The sequence below is a fragment of the Octopus bimaculoides genome, chromosome 4 (assembly GCF_001194135.2).
Source record: "Octopus bimaculoides isolate UCB-OBI-ISO-001 chromosome 4, ASM119413v2, whole genome shotgun sequence".
Taxonomy (NCBI): Eukaryota; Metazoa; Mollusca; class Cephalopoda; order Octopoda; family Octopodidae; genus Octopus; species Octopus bimaculoides.
The window spans coordinates 21,187,458-21,192,462 of NC_068984.1; the positions used below are offsets into that span (position 1 = coordinate 21,187,458).

At 33.2% G+C, this 5,005-nt stretch overlaps 1 long non-coding RNA gene across 1 annotated transcript in view; it reads left to right on the top strand.

Moving 5' to 3' along the window:
- LOC106876310 (uncharacterized) overlaps positions 1-4,570 on the top strand; it is a 129,914-nt gene extending 125,344 nt beyond the window's left edge. Inside the window, exon 5 of the long non-coding RNA XR_001410229.2 lies at positions 4,269-4,570. This is a non-coding gene — a long non-coding RNA (uncharacterized LOC106876310). The remainder of the gene's footprint in view (positions 1-4,268) is intronic.
- The last annotated feature ends 435 nt before the right edge of the window (positions 4,571-5,005 follow it).

Consider the following 5,005-nt stretch of genomic DNA (forward strand, 5'->3'; position numbering starts at 1 on the left):
ACGCACACACACACACACATACATACAATCATACATATATTTATACGTAAATGCAGAACGTTGAGCACTCATATATATATATATATATATATATATATATAAAGGAAGAAAATGTGAGCAAAGAGGAATTTTTTAAAGCCAAATATTTGGTACCATTCGAGAGAACTAAAGAACTCTAAAGAGCGTCATATAAACAACCTACATCCTTCACCCCACATATGGATTCTCTTTGAAAGTTGATGCAAAAGGATAAAAAAATTAAAAAACCGATTGCCAGTACAGGTCATTGAGTACATTTCGGTGACTAAGAGTTATGGGAGTGTCTTTCCAGTGCAGGGTATGTTTATGGAAGAAAAACGAAAAAGAAATGAAAAAATCCTATTAAAAAAGCAACATCAACAACATCGACAACAACATTAATTGAAGTTTGGTCAACAACAAAGTGGACCAATTTAATCTTTATATTATTTGGGAGGGTTGGGTAGGATAAATGAGGAAAGGAGCGCAGTTTCCTTCTACGATAGGTAAGATTAGTCTAAGTTTCAGATTTTTTTTGATTTTTTTCGAATTTAGGGTGGAGTATATACAGCATCTATTACACACCCGATTCTTAACTGACCCTCAAATGACTCTTTTACTTACTTTTATAGAACAAACATACATTTATTGTGTTACAGACACACACCTATAAGTATCTTATGTGCTTACACATTTAAAAACAAAACGTATTTCTGTACATGTACTCTTACGTATACGTTTAAACATATTCTTATAGGTGCACTCGCTTATACAGACTCATAATCATATAAATGCATTCTTATATATACGTGCGCATGTAAACATAATTGTGAAGACATTTTTATCTTATTTTGTGACCTAAATTTCTGGAGAAGTCGTGGGGGCGACATCGTGACATACGGGTAGAAAAAAAAGAGAAGAATGGAGAATCTTGGCGTCTAAAATTGAGTCTCACTCTCTGTAGTTAGTCTCATCTAGAGAAGAAGAAGAAGAAGAAGAAGAAGAAGAAGAAGAAGAAGAAGAAGAAGAAGAAGAAGAAGAAACGACTCCGATACTGGTGTCCCGAAGTGATGAAAGGCAAATTTGACACCTCGGTGGGATTTGAACTCAGAGAGCCGGAACGAATACCGCAGTTAGTCTATCTAACGCTCTGGCGACTCTACCAATTGGTCGCCTTAAACTGATTGGGTTAAATCCAGATCCGAGGAAACTGGCGAAGGTCTGCAACGGCAACATTTAATTAGATAAAGAGGAAGCTTGAATGGAATATCGGTCAAATTCAATTCCCGTGAGCAGTAGGACGTCTACATCAGTGGAACCGATTCAGCATTGCACGAACTCTTCTTTCTACATATGTTCAACCACAAACATATACTCATATATACATAGATGTACATACACGTGAGTATATTTTGTGTATTGTCGTCGTCACTGCCAGCAACAACAACAACAACAACCAGCCAGCCATCATCATAACCACTATCACCATTAGCCATCATCATGACCATCATCAGTAGCTGCAGCCAACTCTTAGTGAGAGTTCGGGAGAATCCATCGAACGATATGGAGATTTTTAAATTGCCAGTAGGATCTCCTATTCTTTACGATGTCGTTGGCACTGTCAGTGGTGCCTACGATCCTATCACAACGCAGCGTAACCGATTTAGAGAGAGGGAGAGAGAGAAAAGGAGAGAGGGAGAGAGGGAGAGAGAGAAAAGGAGAGAGGGAGAGGATGAGATAGAGAAAGGGAGAGAGGAAGGGGGTGTGAGAGAGAGGGGGAAGAAAGAGAAAGGGGAGAGAGAGTGGGAAATGTTATATGGGTATTGGGCACAAAGTAAAAAGCTAGTGGTTAGAGTATTGTGACCGTGATCGTTAGATCATGGTTTCGATTCCCGGATAGGGCAATGCGTTGTGCTTTTGAGCAAAATACTACATATTACGTTGCGCTAATTTCCTCAGCTGTAAATGAGAAATCCTGCGATCGACTGGCTTCCCGTTCTGGGTGAATGTTGTGATTTCGGTCACTAATATTCCATGGAAACCGAGTAACTGGCCTTATGAGTCCCAGGGCTCAAGACTGAACTAAGTAAGGACTGGGTACGAAGGGAGCTGAAGGACGGAGAGACGGATGCATCCGTACATTTTTTGTCTTTATTTTCCATTTAAATATTTACTTAAGAAAAATTAATGTAATATCAGGATAAACTGCTTGTTTGCTTCAATCACATCAACAACGACAATAACAATAATCACAACAGCATCAACAGTAATAGACATCGATATCTGAATGAGTAAATGAACAAAACCGAATACATACAACTTAGGCTTGTAGGATTCACTTTTAGTAAGCTTGTGCCGTGATAATGAGTCCACTGAGTCAAACTATTACCCGGAACTAAAATACTCCGGGATATTACATGTATAAGCGTTAAAATGGAGTGGAGTGTTATTGAATAGTAGCAAAGAGGCGTTGAAAAGGTGACAGTAAAAGAAAAAGGGCGATTGTCAAAAAAGTTTGAGAAACACTGGTTCCAAAAAATATAGATAATAAAAAATGTAGCTTCAAATTCTACAAATTGTTGGCTGGGAGTATAGCCAATTAATATCAATCCCAGGACCTACGTTGCGTTTATTTAATGACCACAGAAGGATGAAAAACAAAGGGATGTATTTATAGAGCCTTTTTGAGCCTTTTAGTTCAATACTCTATGATTTCTGACTAGAGAGACGCCACGAAATAGTAATAATAGTCAACCTTTCCGCAAATCACGCTCTACCTGCTTACAACAGGGAAGACACATTCAAAGTGTATATATGTATTACATGGAAAAATGTAAGAGAAATAATATTCTTAAGATTATAAACCTGGAAAAGTAGAGGACAAATTATTACAGTTGGAAAAGTTCAGGCAAGTTATTACATCTGGTAAAGTACAGAACAAGAAAACTTTTACTTAAAATATTGCAGCTAAGGATAAAATTTCAAATAAAATATTTAGATTTAGAAAATATTAGCTTTTATTAAAACTAAAAATTTTATTACAAGTTATTACTTCTATTTGTTATGATTTGTTACTTCTATTAATAGAAATAACTCAATTAAAATATTTTATGCACTTTACAAAAATTCATATTTTTAATTATTAATTAATAATTAGAAATTTGAAAATAGATTATAAAAAATGATAGTAGTACATGATTAGTTAGTACAATAAATAGAATAATACAAAAATGAGTTATATATTACAGTAAAGTCAACCTATAACAACAAATTCACAGTAAAATTTGTTGGAGTTATTGCCGCGTCTTCACATTTTTAGTCTTGAACAATGCCTATTTTTTTACATAATGAATTTGCCTACCATATATACTATTCTACTTTGCATAAAACTTTAGCTATATTGGTACTTCTGGCTCTCATTTTTTAAGTATTCTAGTGTGTCAATATTGTAACAAAATGATGGTATCTTTTTTAATTATAATGTTACTTTGTAAATTAAAATCAAATAATTTTTGATATTCAAATTTTATCCTTAGCTGCAATATTTTAAGTAAAAATTTTCTTGTTCTGTACTTTACCGGATGTAATAACTTGTCCTGTACTTTTCCAGATTTTATAATCTTAAGAATATTATTTCTCTTGCTCGCATTTTTCCATGTAATCCATGTTTTTTCCAGGCTATGCTATTATGCTAATTAATAATGTGTCGATTGATAATTTAAGATTTTACCTTATCGAAAATTGAATAATAAATTTGATAAATTTCTAAATAATATTTTGATTTTTTTCATTTTTGTGATTGAATCATTCTCATTATTGAATTAAAGTAAAAAGTTTTAATCTAAAAAAATAAAAATAAGATTAGTATTTGAAGAGCACTTTATTTACATTGACTCATTATGAAATTAAAAATTGGAAATAATGCTTTTAAAATTAAAAAAAGTTATTTAGATCTAAACTTGATTGGAGGCGTTACGTACAGGGACCAGTCCTTTTCAAAAATGTTAACAGATTTCAATTTGGTTAAGAACTGAATTAGCGACAAAACTCTGAAAGATACTGCTTGTGAGTAAATTGCGGCCTTAAGAATATTATTACACTACATACATACATATATTTTACACACACACACACACACATTTATATTTACATACATATATACATGCATGCACACGTAAGTGTATATGCATGTATGTAAATACACACATAGAAATACAAGATGGCCGTAACTGGTACGCTTTTGATGACAGGTTTGCTTGGTTTAACGCTGAATTGAGCCTGAAAAACAAAATTAACGACCCAGCCAATGAAGGAGCCTCAAAACCAATATTTTTCAGCGTCAAAGTCGCACTGGACTCCAGAGGCAGTTCATCATTTTTTACAGGTATGTCGTGATGCAAATTTCAGATATTTATCTTTGATGAAAGTACAAAATATTTTCGAGTAATGATGCTGTTAATTATGACTACTTTTACTTCCGTTTGGGCTATAAATGTATTTGATAATCACTAAAAATATATTTACTGTTTAGATTTTTTAATCAAGAAGTTTGACTAGGAAATCGTAATTAAAAATTCATGAAACTACGAACAATTATGAATAAAAAATGTAAGTGCGACGTTTTTTTGTTTATTGTTTTTAAGTGTTGAAATTATAATGTATGCATTATCTTTGTTATTTATTCTTTACATGAAAGTAAAAGCCATTTTTAAAATTTAGATATTTACACGATGAAGACGGTGATAAATAATGAAAATGATTTTTATTGGAAAAGAAGTAGCTTTGGAGTAGAGACGGTGTGTCATCGATGAGGTGGCGAATGGCGAAGAAGAGATTTTGACAAATCAAGATGATTGATCGATTCACTAAACGATTAATCAAATTAATTAAACAATCGATTAGTTAATTGGTTAAATGGCTAACCACTTGGCTAATAAAATTAAAGAAGTAAAATAGTCCTAGTGCATGTGTATCCCACTGTGAAGAC